Here is a 17374-nt window from a genome sequence, read left to right on the forward strand (position 1 = left end):
GTAAGTGGACACTTGACATAGGCACTTAACAATTTCAATTTTTCTTACTGTAGAATCAAGCTAACTTTGTTTATTTTGGGGTAAAACATTTATGATTTGAAATGACGGGGATTTAGGATATATTCCAGTAGTAGCCTGGACATAACCTAATATGACTTAACATATTCTCCTTCACTATCTACTTACATTCGAATCTGTGTCCCTTGAATGTTTGGAAACTTCCCAAGGACTAGCACTATAGTTGCTAGTACATTGTAGCCACTCTAATAAACAAGAGCCATGTGAGTAAGGTTCCATTTCTTTTGGCTTCTAATGGCTATTAAATTCTAGGCCCTAAACTGAAATAAAATTATCCCTAACACGTGTGGATCTATATACATTCCCATCATCAACCTAATATCAAGCATCCATATAGCACATATAGCTTTTACATGCACATGTGATAGGGGACATTTAGAATTTGGGGGAACATTTAGAAGAGAGTATTCAATGGTTATATTTTACTTCTGAGAATATGTTTATTGATTTTATATTCCAAGAAAGAATTCTAGCCACATTTGTATAATATAAAGTCAGAATCTCATTTCCTTACATTTGTTAAAAACTATGGCATAGAAATATTTCTAATTCAATTTCTTAATACCATTAATTTTGTGAATATTATATCTTAGAAATACTTATATTTTTCATCTGGGAAGCCCGGTCTCTTAAAATAAACTCAAAACCATGTGAAGAATTTGTGAAGAAAACAGTGGAGTCATTTTAGCAACCAGATTCACTCAATCAAACAGTGATCACTGGAATAGTCGCTTGTCTTCATATCTTGTAGCACTCCTAATTGTGAGGGTACTATCTGAAGGATCTATTAGAGGGACTGATTCTCTCTAGTGAAGGCCAACTGTACTTAATCGGTTTTTGGAGACATGGGCAGTATCCCATGGTTTTCATTTGCATGAATTAGTTCTCACTTGTGGTGAAATGACACGGACATGTTTCCTTGTGAACCAAAGCAGTGAACTGTGCATAGCCCACAGTCTTTCTCGTCTGTGTAGTAACTAAACAAGGAGAGGAATATCACCCATAAAAGTGTTCCAACAGAAGGAAAAGAAGAAAAAGGTAGACAGTCATTAATTTATAGGACTCAAAACACTAAGAGAAGTGTGGGTATAGCTCAAGAGAACAACACCATCGTTCTACTTCTCCCGTGCCCACGAGTGGCATCACTATTGAATCAGGGCATTTTCATTGAGTGGAGAAGGGGCTACAGATTTATCTCAGAACAGATCCTCAAGTAGTCACTAGCAATTAATCAGAGCTGGCTTTCAAGATAAAACCTGTTTCCCATCCATGCTATTGTAAATTATTTTCTCCATTTTATAGAGTCAAAAACTTGAGAATTTCCAGAAGATATAGCAGATCCAAATAGCAGGCATATCTCCTCAAGTGGGCAGTTTGTCTTCCTAATGATATTCAGATGTGGAAACACCCACAGCATCCAGTCAGCCTCAGTCTAGCAAAGGGAAATTTCTCTTTAGGTTTTAGAGTCTCAAGAAATTACAAAGTACAGTAGAAGTCTTCTTTTCTTAAATGCTGGCATTGGTAGTCTACTGAACTGGTTAAGCAAATAAAATAATTAAAACAGAATTGAGAATATGGTGTATCCATACTTAATAGAGTATTTGACTTAAATTTGTAAATTGCTACTGTTTTGTTGGATAACCAAGACTTTTTGTTCAAATAAGTATTCACTGCTTGTGATTCTTTATTAAATTTTTGTTTGTATAAATCTCACACACTGCCTTTGACGTCTAGTTCCCCTTTTTTTTAAATGGAGGATAAAAGTCAAAGCTAGCAGTAAAACCTAAATGCAGAAGCCTTCTAGAATTTTATATGTTTTTCAAAACATTTTATACATTTTAATCAACTTGCTTTTAGCCACTTCCAAAGTATTCCGCTAGGTTTTTATTGGGGAAAAAAAATCTCTTTTAACATTCATGTTTTAGCAAATTATGCAATGTTTAACTAAATCATGATGAAATAACAAGAACAGATAACATAACCATGCTATATAATGAATACAATTGATGACTATATATAGTTGGTCAGATGGTGGTCAGGGTACATTGCAATACTATTCAGAATAGCCAAGTTGGAAATAATATAAATGTCCATAAATGGAAGGAAAAGAGTATGCTATACAATGAAATACTATTCAGCCTTAAAAAGGAATAAACTATTGATACATACTACACCAAGGAGAAGCCTTAAAAATGTTATGCTCGGGCAGCCCCGGTGGCTCAGTGGTTTAGCACCACCTTCCACCCAGGGCGTGATCCTGGAGACCAGGGATCGAGTCCCATGTCGGGCTCCCTGCATGGAGCCTGCTTCTCCCTCTGCCTCTCTCTCTCACTCTCCCTCTCTCTGTCTCTAATAAATTAATAAAATCTTTTAAAAAAAGCCATTATGCTCAATAAAATAGGCCAGTCACAGAAAAAGATACTACATAATTACACCAAAATGAGAAATCTATAGTCAAACTCATAGATCCAAAGAGAAGAATGGGGTTGCCAGGGGGAGGGAGAAATGGGGGGGGTGACTAATCAAAAAGTATAAAATTTCAGTTAAGGAAGATGAATAAGCTATAAACAATCACTGTACAACACTGTAACTGTCAATAATATGGTACTGTACACTTAGAATTTTGTTAAAAGAGTAGGACTCATGTTACTGTTCTTACTAAAATAAAATAAACTAGATTTATGAAGAAAATCTAAACTATAACATGGGAAAATGATCAACCTTATCAGTAATCAGAAAAAATGTAAAATAAAACAATGAAGGCTGTTAAACAAAAAAAAAAGAGATTCCTACTACTTAAGGAAGTTAGCCTACCCTGGAAATGAATTAGTACATTCCACAAAAGGAAGTTGAAAACTGAGTTAACCCAGGAAGTTGGCTAAAGGGAGATTAGAGTTTTTCTCATATTGATTTTAACATGAGATAACTTGTTAGTAGTTGATTTCCTTATGACTAATCCCTCCTCTCTACTTCTAAAGTTAATTGGGCTAAATTCAGAATATTTCTATTTGCTTAAAAAAAGAGTAGGGGAAGGACAATGAGATGGATGAGGAAGCAAAGAAAAAAGGAAAAGAAGAAAATGTCAGAGAGAAGCAATTTTAGTCATGGTTACTTTTAGATTTCTAGCTATGTCTCATATCAAAGCAAATATCACATTCTTTAGTATTTTTTGTGTTTTCCATACTATAGTGATTGTGGAATTTTCATAATTTAGTGGAAGTGATTTTTGGAAACATTGTCCATGGCATAATTGTACAAAATAAAAATTATATAATTTGAATGTATAAACCTTAAATACACAAAGTTATGGTATTTGCATATTTTCACATTGAAGTTCAGTTATTTTCAGGAAAAAGACAGATGGAAAACATACAGGGAGCCTTTCATTATTGCTTTACCAAGTACTTCTTAAAGGTAACATTCATTAAGGCTACATTAGATTAAAAGCTTAAGTAGTTATTAAAAGAACTACATTAATTTTATGCCTAGGTGATATAGAAACAATTATCCTTAAGTAAATGAGACTTACTAAACCCGACATTCATCATTAATTTATGAGTACTTTTAAGCTTACTATGAAAGGTTTAATTGGGAAAAACATCAAAAATTCATGCTAATTCCTACAAGTAATTTATAATAAGTAGCATACATTTTCTAAAGTAGAAATATATTAAGTTAATCTTGGTCCAAAAATATAAATGTATATGATAAACTATGACCTACTGAAACTCTCTCTTAACAGAGGTCACTTTGTAGTATATGTTCGGTAAGCTGGGCAAAATATCGCTGTTCTTCAGGGTGCTATCATGGTTTGCAGACAAAGATGTACCCTCTTAGCCTGGTCAGGGTGAATACCCCATAGAGAAAGACACGGACTTGTAGATAAAAGGTCTATTTAAAAAAGTGCAACTTATATTCTTGAAGAATGTTTCTCTCAGAGCAATGGTTTTCTAAGCCAATATGTGAAATACGATATTTAAATTTCTTTAAAGATGAAAACTACATGGTGTTTAAAGAAGACAACAACTCACTTCACTATTGACTATTCAGGATAACAGCAGAAGCATTTCTATCTTATCTGTAAGACTATTAAGTCTGTTAAATTGTTCTATATTCCATATTTGATTTAATCATTCCTTCATAGCATGAGTTAAAGTAGAAAACAGGTAATAAAAATCAAGGTTATTTTCATAAAATAATTTTCGTGAAAATGATCTTGACTTTTCTTAGCCTGTTTTCTAAATTATGTAAAATAATTTTCATGAAAATAATTTGGAATGTTAATATCAATATTAAAACATTACACTTTAAAGTTAGAGTTAGTAAACTTTGTTCTGTAAGCTGATTTCTTTGAGGTTACTTTTCGTTAGCAAAAATATTGTATTAACCCCAAAAGCACATTAGTAGTTTCTCTTCTTCCTATATTTCACCTTTTCAAGTATGACGATTACATAAATGTGATCTCTAAAGGTTAGATGAAGAAGAATAACTATCCACATCAGCTCAGTGTGGTTTTCAATGTAAGGAAACCATTAAGTAGAGAATCTGCCCAGTAAAATGATGTATTAATCTAAAGCAAAGCCACCTTCCACTTCTCAAAAATGACTTAACTAAAAAAAAAAAAAAATCATTATTTTCCTTGCTGTCACTGTCTTAACCTAACCATCAGTCTTCTTTTGAAACAGAAATTTTGTCTCTTCTCTACTTTAATAGGGAAAACAAGCATATTAAAAAATTTAAAGAAACAAAACAGACATTTTAATCTTCAGAGCAAGTTGCGATTACCAACATGCAAAGAAAGAAATTTGGAACTGACTGTAATGATGAGATTCTATTTTCAAAGAGCTTCATAAATCCTTTCTTAAAGTCCAGATTATATAGCATTTGTATATAAACCAAAACAATTTTCCTTGTCTTTTTTTCTTTTTACATCTGACAATCAAGCAATAATCAGCAGAACCACATAACTCGCTTAATCAAAGTCATTCCCAACGTTAAAAATGATCTACTACGATTATTTTGAAACACACTTCTAACCTAAAATTGCTGAAAACTTTTAGTATTTAAACTGAACTTATGGAGATTTTGTTTACATATTTTTATAATTCTCTTTATAAATAATAATAATTATCCATGGCTCATTGTTCGATTTATATTGCTTTTTAAATCATGATCATAGTCCAAGGAAGTAACTGTAAATTGTTATTTTAGATTCATCTTTTATCTGATCAATGCAAATAATTCCCATCACTACTAAAAGAATGCCATTTTCTAGTAAAATCTAAGTACACTGGACAAAGATGCACCCTATGAAACAGCTGAATTAGTTTAAAAATATGTTACTATTCTTTATAATATTCATGATTTACTTCAACTATTCATATTTTTCCGATTTTCTCATTAAAACATCAGATTATTATTTAAAAGTAGTTATAGAAATAAATAAGATACAGTTTTAACTTTAGTCAAAACTGAAAAATAGTGGAGACTGTATTAGCATGAAATAAGTTACTGTTAGGCTAGACCAAGAAGGACTGTACAGCCAAGTTGTAAATGTGACCAAGAAAACATTCTGAGAAACAGCGAAATGGTGATAGGAGAAATCTGCATATATTAAACCTACTTTCAAGGTCAGTTGCCTTGTGATTCAAAACAGACTCTCCTTTTCAGAAGATAAGGAGCTGATTAGTACTAAATTATTAACTGGAATATAGATTATACTGTACGGAAAATAAAAAAAAATCTGGATATAAGGGACGTTAGGATTCGACAGCTACTTATTTCTGCATCGCCTTTTTACAATGGCTATTACCATTGTTGCTACTGTCAACTCAGCAAAGTTAGTCAGAATATTCAAGATTGTGGTTGCATTCTGATATCAAAGTTGCTGCATTATGCAAAATGAAGGGAAGGAAGTTATCAGTGTTGGCCAGTACCTATTTCAAATATGTTCTGAAGAAGTATAATGTTTAATAAAAATAGCAGCAGTTTTACTAGCTGGGTGCAAAGTTAAGATTTGAATATTTTGAACAAACATATTGTGGCCATAAAATTCAGATAGGAACCGTATCTATCCATCCATCTAGCTAGCCATCCATCCATCCATCCATCCATCCATCCATCCATCCACCCAGCCTACTTACATAATACATACATGAGAGTTATTGTTTCTTCATTTAAAAAAAAGTAGTAACAGACTATACACACAGAGTAAAGAACTGCTCAACATTCCTCTTTAATGCTTTTTTATATAATAAAAAGGAACAACATATTAATGTGATACTTGATTTAGATAAAACTAAATAATATTTGCCACTCTGTTTAATAAAGGTAGGTATGTGATTGACTCAACTGAAATATTACATTTATTCCACCTCCTTGTATATACATTTCTTTTTGAAAAAAGCAATTGGGTTTTTGAAAATACCATAATGAAGTGTTTCTTTTGGGATAAAAATACAGGACAAAATTAAAATGATATTAATAGCAAGCAAATATTAATGTAATTTGAACTATACATCATAGTAAGCTTGTGGCCTTTGGCAAAGTGTTGAATTTCAAAATTAAAGTAACACAGGCTATTATCACTCTCAAATAAGTAATTTGCAATTGTTTAATGTTTAACTTGTACATTAGGTCAGTGATTCACAAATTCTGCTATGCATTAGAATCATCTGGAAAAGTTTTGAAGACCTCAAGGCCCAAGTTACATCATATACTAATTAAATTAGAATGTAGGGTGGAGTCAGGTATCGGAGTTTCAAAAAATCTGTAGGTGATTCCAATGTGCAAGAAAGTCTAGAAACCACTGCTTTAAGCTGTAAGTTCCTGAAGGCAAAAACTTTATATTCTTTACTTATTATTATATCTCCAGGCCCAGAATAGTGTTTGCCATATGGTCAACAGTCCCCAAATAATTATTGAAAGTATGAATAAAATACATATGCAAATAATTAACTTTGACACAGCAGAGCATTTATATGGAGTACATAAGTATATTTTGTATGCCAAGCACTTTTCGAGTCATTATGTATTTTTACGTGAACAATGAGAAAATTTCTGCCCTCATGAAACTTATAATCATGTAATAATAATTATATCTTTATAAAGAGATGGATAATTAAAACCACTGTCTTTCCACTGGATCTACAAAGCTGGGCTGAAAAATATCATTAGCATTTTATACACTTAGACTTTGAAATAGCTAACTTACTGCTTTGTAGGTAAATATAAAGAGGTATAAATCCTCTTATTCACTAATTCCTCAATGACTGTCTTAATTTACACTATTGTTTATTCTTAGGTATTTCAGAGGGACCATGCTGCAAAAACTGAATTGGCAAATAGAACCTTTGCTCCTAGGAGAAACAGAGGATTAAGTTCCTGTGAGCCTCTGATCCCATTTTTATCAACCAATCAATTTGCAACCTGGCTTTATGTGGTTTCTGTTCAAGACCCCATTGTATGTATTATCTAATACATACATGTACATATCGTTGATTCATTAACATTGAACTCGCAGCATTATAACTCATGCTTGAATGAAGCTGATCTAAAATGTATTTTCTCTGTAAGGCATATCCCAGCCTTCCTGCAGTTTAGGAATACTAGACAGTACTTTAGCACCACACTTGGGGGGGGCCTTTAAAATAGCAAAATCACCAACAAAAAGCACAAATATGAGAAAAACATGGTATTAAATATGTTATGAAAAGGATATTTATTGGTATGAGAGCTGAAACATGAAGGCAGAGCATTGCCTTATATAATCTCAACTGGGAACATGCTCATCCAGCAACTTAAATTTTTTACCAGTCAGCAGATCCACGAATGACTGCAAACGGACCTTGAATATTGATTTTGAGGTTAGAATATATTTTACAAGTAGGCATATGTGTAATCACGGAATCTGCATATAATAAGGATCCAGTATATATATATATATATATATATATATATATATATATATATATATATATATATACATGCATTATTACTGACGTTTTCAATATGCAAGAAAAAGAAAGATATTCATTGGTGGTGTAACATATTAATTATACATTGAAACAAAGAAAACTTCCTGAGAATTATAAAGTTTTTTGTAGTCTTTCAAATAGAAAGTTTCAAATAGAAGCTATATATATATATATATATATATATATATATATATAGTTTTTAAATTCAATTTTTAAAAAGCTATGTGACCATATATCTGTTATTAGTATTTGGGTTTAAATGTAAAGAAACAATTGATAGATATTAATAAATTCTTTCTCTTTGAGGTTTGTCCATTTCTGTTGATCCAACCTCCTAATGTTTCTAAGTCATTTTATTTGATACAAGAAATCAAACAATAACTTTCAATACTAGGCCCTTAAAAGTAAAACTCTATTTCTAAATCTTTAATATAAAAAAAAAAATCAGCCAGGGCACCTGGGTGGCACAGTTGGTTAAGCACGCGATCCTTGGTTTTGCCTCAGATGGAGCCTGGCGTCAGGTCCGTGCTCAGCACTGAGTCTACTTAAGATTCTCTCTCTCTCTCTCTCTGTGCCCCTCCCCTGCCTAAGATAAATAAATAAATCTTTAAAAAAAATCAGCCAGTAATTTCACTGTGATATTGGGTTATGACAGTAAATGGAATGTTTGTTCAGACAAGCACCTGAACCTTTGCTCCTTGCAGAAATAGAGGGTTAAGTTCCTGTGAACTTCTGATTGCATTCTCATCAACAATCAATCTGCAACCTGGCTTTTTGTGGGTTTCTGTTCAAAGACCCCTTATCTAATTATATTATATCTATATATTATATAGATATAAAATATATATATACACTAACTTTAATTAGAGCAATTTCATGTTTCAGTGATTAATATGCATCATGATAGCAGAAATATTTTCTTCTAACTGTTCTCCTCTCAGTTGTGGAAAAGAAAATGAAAAAGAACGAGCAATTTAGGTTAGAATTATGGACCTTCTGGAAAAATATAAAACACAAATATGTAAAATTTAAATAAATATTTGTATCAGAATACTAGGAGCAAAAACTTATTTTGCTTAAGTGTTAAAAGCACATCATAATAATTTTTATTGTATTATCACTATTTTTAAATGAAAATGAGTAAAAAATTAATATCAAGTAGAGAAAGCTATATAGTAAAGTTGTATAGTATCTGATCTATTTTTCACAAGAGCTGAAGCTTATACAGTTTTGATGGGACTCTTGAAAAGAAATAAATTTCTGGAAACACACTGCCAAGGCCTGGACAGGAACCAGAAGGGGCTCATGCCAGTGATGGTCCTTGAAATTGAAGTTTCATTAGCTTCTCTTGAAATCTAACCCTGACTTACCAAATACAATAACTGTCTTTATTTAAAATTATATTTTCTGATTCTTCCTTTACCTGTGGGGCAACTCCCCCTTTTTTCTTCCTTATCCACCTCATAAATATTTTTTTTTAGCTTACTGCTTATTTTCTTTTGGAATCTCATGCATTTAAAATTACCATCACTATTTAGAAATATGATTCCAAATTTTTATCATGATTACTCCATTGCAAAATATAATTTTGCATCATCTACCAATTGAGCCAACCAGGTGTCCTAAACCTTAATCTTTGGTTAATCCTTTTTACCCTAGAATGCTTTTCTGTCATATACAGTAAAAGTTTTTCACAGTATTATAAGTGGGGACCAAAAACTTCAATCTGGTTACTGTGAAGTTAAAAAAATGATCCAGGTGAGCCTACAGAACTAGTTGGTTTAGAGGTGAAATGTCAGGTGGCTTAATCCAAGTCTTTCCAGGTTTCAGAGGTAGTTTGGACATGATAACATTTGTCCACTATGGCTAAAATATTAATGGAGAAGGTTCTGGATATTGTCATTGGTTAGAATTACACCAAGAATATAAGAATTGCCAAATATTATCCCCAAACTCTTATTATTGTGAAACTGGTCATTGCACATCGTATACATATACATATACATATACATATACATATATATGCATATACATAAAATTATAAATATAAAGTACAACTCATTTTACCACAGCAAACAAAAAGTTTTCCTTGCTGATTTTCCTAACTTGATCCTGGTATAATTATTCTTCCAGTAATACACACACACACACACACACACACAATATTAACAATTACAGCAAATTTAGCCCACTTTAATCTTATCAATTCAATAACCAAGTCAGATTTATCCTAAATAATACGTTTCTCATTTATCCCTAGCTATTCATTCTGTTTCCTAACGCAAGATACAATCACTTCCTGTGTGAGCTATTGCAACAGCCTCCTAATCTTTCACTTGCCCCTCATTCATTTCATTATGTTTATTCTATTCTGTGTATAGGTGACTATTTCTAAAATAACTTTTTTATGATGTTATTCTGATAAAAAATGTAATGACTCTAAGAACTTAAAAAGCACATAGCATGGACATAAACGCATAAGGTAGGTTTTCAAAATTACCCATGATACAACATTAAATGATGAAATATTTCTCAAGACAATCATTTTAGGTCAGACTGATCTTGTAATTTCTGGAGTCTTTTCTCCTCACTGAGGAAGAGGTTAGGTATGTAATTATAGAATGTTTTGAATGGGTTACTCATATCTCCTTTTATTGTCTCCAAACTCAATGCAATTCTTTCTAGGGTTATATAATCTTACCTAGTTATTCATATTCCTTATTGTATCTAGCACAATACTATGCATATAATGCACGTAACAAATTCTTATTTAACGAATATATTAATAGAAAGTCAACCCAAATGAATATCATAGGTTTCTAAAAGGTTCTCATATCTCTGTGTTCAAATTCTAATCTATGGCTAGATGGGAGTGTATAGTTGCAAAACCTTATCATGCTATACTTATGTATCTGTATTATACTTCAATAGAGTATAAAAATTAATCCGCCATAAGATTGTACCTTAAAGAAGTGTTACTATTTCTAGCAGTTTAAGGTAGCCCATATAAAGTGTTTTTATTAAATGTTTTCATTTTTTGGCACACAGCAGCCCATTAAGAATATTCTTGGAGAAGTGACAGTGATTAACAGTTTTATGAAAAATACAGAATAGCAAATATACATACAGAGAGCTATTTTTTCTGGTCAGTTATAATCAATTCATTTTGTTAATGAAATGTCTTGGCAATTTTTTTTACTAAGTTTAACACACTCTTCAGTATTATGGATTTTGGGGAGGTTTTAAAAAATCCATTGAGTCCCTCTATGTAAAAAAAAAAAATCTTCAGTAACTCCCTAGTTCCTTATAAACTACTAGTTTCTTGTATAATGCTATTGTACATATGAGCTTCCCCGTAAATTTAATGTACTCAAAGAAGATTCACATATATACCTCTTCACTTCTTTATTTATTGTTCATCACCAGGGTCCAGAATTCTTTTTTTAAGATTTTATTTATTCCTGAGAGACACACAGAGAGAGCCAGAGACACAGGCAGAAGGAGAAGCAGGCTCCCTGCAGGGAGCCTGATGTGGGACTCGATCCTGGATCCCGGGATCACGTCCTGAGCCAAAGGTAGATGCTCAACAACTGAGCCACCCAGATGCTTCCGGGGTCCAGAATATGGAGACAATTACTTTATTATGTATGTAGCAATGGAATCAATGTGTTTTGTTTGTATGACTGAGGGAAGAAGAAAATGAATTTTTTTTTTTCTATAAGAAGAAGCCATTGCAGCAATAGGACTTAGGGATTACTTAGCCTATCAGAAAATTATGGAGATATAACGTTCAAATCCTTGATTCTAGAAGGCTAAATTAGCATCTAGAAAATGCATGACGGAGGAAGAAATTCATCATCCTATGGATTCAAGGAGGTTACTATTCCTTCGCATCTTTGACTGACTTTCCCTTTTTTATGCCATCTGTTTCATGGTATGCTTCAGTTCACTTTGTCTACCTATTTAAAGACAAGAACCAAACTCCAGTGAAAGTATTTCCATTATGTAGGCATGACATAATTCCAGCTTTATATTAACTTATATGTAATATCTCTCTTGAAAAAAAATGGAATATCATGTTTGAAATACCACTCCACCAAAATTTAGGTGGGCATATTAGGAAAATCATCAAACCATAGCAGTAGTTCTCAATGAATGGTGGTTTTTGCCAGCCCCAGGGAACATCTAAAGATGTCTGGAAACATTTTTGGTTGTGACAACTGAGAGAGAAAGGGAGGTGATACTGATATTTAGTGGGTATAGGCCAGAGATGCTGCAAACACCTTCCAGTGACAGAGTGATGATGGCTCAGGGCAAAGAATCACTAGGTCAAATGTCAATAATGCTGAGGTTGGGAAACCTTGACCTACACCTGGGTTATGTGTCCTCATTTAAAATTAAAAATATTTTGAATGTGGATCAATAGTAATAATGTATTAAGCATTTTGAAAATAGCAAGGATCAACTGTGATCATATGCTTGAGCCTTTTGGAAATTATAAAGAACTACTTAATCATTATTTATTTAAACTTATTATAAATAAATGTTTACATAAATATACTGTGATATATATTCTAAGCTATATATACATAGCCCCTTAAACAGTATCTCCATAGACAGGCAGTAATACATACATAAAAACTTAAATAGGGGTGCCTGGGTGGCTCAGATAGTTAAATGTCTGCCTTTGCTCAGGTCATGATCTCTGGGTCCTTGGATTGAGCCCCCCACATCAGGGGCTCCCTGCCCAGTGGGGAGTCTGCTTCTCTCTCTCCCTCTGCCCCCTGCTTGTGCTCTCTCTCTCTTTCTCTCAAATGAATGGATAGAATCTATGAACTAATATCGAGCATAGCAATTGTAATTGTTGTGCAGAATCTTTTACAAAGAAGTCTAACAATATAGCTTTTTCCCCCCACTGAAAAAGAGCTTTGTTGCCTCCAAAGTTAATTTTAATAACCACATATTATGAAGGGAGACATACAATAACAGGAGATAGGGAGTGAACTGTAACTTTATAATAAATATGTAACAGGAATTTTAAAAGACAGTTTTCATTCAAAAGATAGATAGTGATTGCATTTAAAACAAATTGTTTATTTATTTATTCATGAGAGACACAGAGAAGGAGAGAGAGAGAGAGAGAGAGAGAGAGAGAGGCAGAGACACAGGCAGAGGGAGAAGCAGGATCCATGCAGGGAGCCCGACGCGGGACTCGATCCCAGGTCTCCAGGATCATGCCCTGGGCTGAAGGGAGCACTAAACCGCTGAGCCACCCAGGCTGCCCTGATTGCATTTTTTAATGTCGTTAAAAATACGCTCTTATTATAGTATCTTTGAATTTTCTATTTGTGGGTTTTCTTAACCGGACTGTCAGCCCGATAGTCACTTACACTCAATTTTCTGTGATATCTTTGCTGTTTTAGCAGCAAGGCAGGTCTTACACTCTAAAGTTTGGCAATCTCACCTTCTCTCATGGATGCAATTATATATATATATATATATATATATATGAATACACACATGATATATAAACATATAGATATAGGTATGAACAGGCAGAGAGAGATAGACACAAAGACAGAAACAAAGTCAGACTAACACAGGCCTGTTCTCATCCAGCTGCATCTTGGATGTCTCTCGACTAGCTCAAACTCAACATGCGCTCTATTGTCTTCAGAAAGTACTTATACATTCCTGAGTCGAATCTACTTCTCCAGCATTCTCTTACCCTCTAATTGGCACCATCATCAGCCCTGAAGCCCAAAATAAAAATCTAGTTTTATCAAATTCTCTCCCTCTTCCCACCTCATCTACTCAATAGTTGATCCCCATCACATTTATTCAAAAATACCTCTTGAAAAAAAAAAAAAAAACCTCTTGAAGCATGACTTCATTCCATCCTTTCTATGCTAGTGGTCATGGAGGTGTATTGTTAGGGACCCTGCTCGGGAGGCACGGTTACCAATCCATGGCCACAGCTGCTGCCCTTCTGAATCTCCCACAATGATCCATAGTGAAGTCATGTTCCCAGCGACCACTGTTTCATACCATACATAAAGACTAACATATATATATATATATATATATATATATATATATATAATATTATTTAGCCATAAAAAAGAATGAAATCTCTCCATTTGTGACAACATAGATGGACCTTGAGGGTTTATGCTAAGTGAAGTGAGTCAGACAGGAAAGACAAATACTGTTATGTTCTCTCTTATATGTGGAATCTAAAAAATGAAACAAAACAAAACAAAACAAACAAACAAAAAAACCCCACCATGCTCATAGATATAAAAGAGATTGGTGGTGGTTGCCACTGGCAGGAGGTAAGAGACATGAGGCAACTATTTAGTTTTTATTTTGTTTCAGGTTAAATAAATTAAAATTTAAAAAGTCTTCAATGATTTCCCATTGCTCTTATAATGGAGTTCAAATCCTTCTACATGTAACACAAGACACTTCAAACTTAATGCTGGTCTTCCTCTTCAGCTTCATCTTTTTTCAGTCACCCGTTACCCTCTAGGCTTCAGTATTAATGGATTTCCTCATTTCAGGTGTTCTCTTGCCTCCAAGTCTATTTACATAGTTACAGCTTCCCTGTTTCCCTCATCACACCGTTCTTCCAATATAAGATCAACATTTGTTATTGTAATTACACTGGGTTGTGTTTTTAGCAAGACCCCAAGCTCTTTGAAAACTGGTACTTTTTGTTTTCTTACAGCGGCATACCTAAAACCTGAATTTATTGGGGGATATAGCATAAGATGGGATCTAACTTCCTTTTGATTTGTATTTAAATAATCACTTTTATATATATGCATGTTAATTTATATATAAATATTTCATATTTATTAATATGTATATAAATATATTACATATTAATATATAATTTATATATACATATATGTGTGTGTTTATATATATATAGTAAATCCCTGTGAAAACAAATCCTATTTGGACTTATAATGGCTCAAGGCCTCTGTCCAGGTTTCCTTCTCAAACAGTGTCTCAAAGTTCTTGCTGGGGAAAGAAGGTAGCATAGATGTCGTAGCCTAATCTTACCCCAGGAGAATGAGATTTCTTATCTATAAAGACAGTCTCCATATGGTCTCTCCATTTTTACACTATTGTCTCTGTGTATATTACTACTACTAATAGCATCACTGTAGCCTAATAATATTGTTTAATATTAATACGGTTAGTCTCCATTCATTTTTGTCCTCTTTTTTTTTTTTTTTACAAAATTACTATCTCATTCTGTTTATACCGTTAAAATTAACTTTACAATCCTTTTGACAAGTTTTACCCAAACTATAAATCAATTCAAAAGCTTCTGAATTCTTTACACATCTTAGTTTTCTTACCCAAAAACCTGGCATATCCATTTATTACTTTTTACGTTTTATTCTAAAGCACTTAATTATATGATTAGCTTAAACTTGACACACCTCTGTTCACAATTATTTCCAAACACCATGTATTTTAAAAACATATTACTAAATTTTAATGGGATAGTTAATACTTTTTGAACCAGTTTTGAAACTTTATTATAAATACTAAATAGTTTTATAAAATATATTTGTAAAAAAATTTACTGTTTTCCTCACATATTTAATTATAAAAGCCTTAAATGATTTATCATTAGAAAATGCAAATTTTACAATGTATGTAAATCAAAATTTAAAAGTCAATTTTCCCCTTCCCAATTTTACCCCTTGATGATAGAATAATAGAGACAAAAGTTATAATAAAATAGGTAGGAAGGCAAGTAGATGGGTTATATATAAAAATAGGTAATTATTTATTTCTTCAGATAATCTATATATAAATAAATGAAGTATGTATTTCATGAACACTCATTCTCATCGTAATGTACACACATACATGTAGAATTTACTGTGCATGTAAGCTTTTCATATGCCTACAGAAATTTTCAGCTCAAATGAAACTGTAATGTTCAAGCATCAAGACATGAATATAATACTACATGGATACATGGAGAATGATCTCATTTTTAATCACTGAAAAAAATTATTTTTCCAAAAAGATTTTTCAATGGTTCCCGCCTAAGCTCCTGTGTGACCTTGCATCCCATCAAAAAATTGGCAAAATTGGAGGGCAAAATAATCCGTACGGATTACCTCTTGATAGTATGTAGGGGGAGAAAAGTCAGATTTGGGAAAAGTTAGTGCACAAGCAGCATATTTGGACAATATTTAGGAACAATAATTTTAAGTGTAGTGAGCCAATTCAATCATGAAATCTACTAAGCTTTGAATTAAAAAGGAGGTCAGAGGGAATGATGTTCTAGTAATCAAGATACATGCTACCTACGTTATAGGAATTAAAGGATATGAGAATGAGGTGGCTTGTTAATTATTTCCTCTGATTATGTTACCTATTTATCCCCATGTACATTTAAATATTAATCAGAGATCCACTTTAGTACAGTGTTATTCAAAAGGATAAAATGAGGGAAGAGTTCAAGTACAAGATAAACAGGCACTTACAATGAAGATAAGAGTTCTCTGCTTACTGAACCTAGTATTTAATAACTGCTAAAGCTGCTTGTAAATTTTATGATAGATTTTATTTTTGCTATCTTTAACTCCTGCGTTTATGAAATTAGTCTTTGTTTGAACTTTCAAATTCAGATTTTTATACAAGAATCACTAGATGTACTTTCAGACCTATATAACTTTTAGGCTATACAGCTTCTAATACATTAGAAGATGTGTGCACTGTGGTAGAAAAAAAAGAGTACCAACTGCCTAATCTGGAATTACTTACATCATCATCTTTAAAAGCACACCCACATTTTTCAAATGCAGAACGCTTTCATTTTCATTAAGAGAGAAAAATCACTAAACTAACCAATTTTAAAAGTGCAGTTTCACCTCCAAGAATCTTAAACTCTGGGGATGTCTTTTCCAAATTTTAAAAAATAATAATAATTAAAATGCACCGTGTTAGTTATTACAAACAGACTGTCAAGGGTCATTCCACTTAACATTGAGTAGTAAGCAGAGTTAATTATTTAGAGTCTGTGTATCTACAAAATATTTAAAATGTAACAGAGTTAAATGAATTCACCACGTTCTTCTTCAGATGATTTTTAAACTAGTGGAACAAGTGGCAAGAATCCCCAAATATGTATACTTGCAACTCTTGTATCATGTACTTTCAGTAACCCCTGTATTATGGAGATTGCAATATAATTCTTTTCAGCATAAGGCACATTTGTGTTTGTTTATGAGTAACCGGACAGTGAAACTGACTCAAAAAGACTGCAAGATAAAACAGTGTTCTTA

The 17374-nt window shown here is 32.7% G+C and overlaps 1 protein-coding gene across 6 annotated transcripts in view; it reads right to left on the reverse strand.

The window, feature by feature from the left end:
• HNF4G (hepatocyte nuclear factor 4 gamma) overlaps positions 1 to 17374 on the reverse strand; it is a 122623-nt gene that overhangs the window by 26375 nt on the left and 78874 nt on the right. The gene's annotated exons all lie outside the window — the stretch shown is intronic.

Source organism: Vulpes lagopus, chromosome 9 (genome assembly GCF_018345385.1).
Source record: "Vulpes lagopus strain Blue_001 chromosome 9, ASM1834538v1, whole genome shotgun sequence".
Taxonomy (NCBI): Eukaryota; Metazoa; Chordata; class Mammalia; order Carnivora; family Canidae; genus Vulpes; species Vulpes lagopus.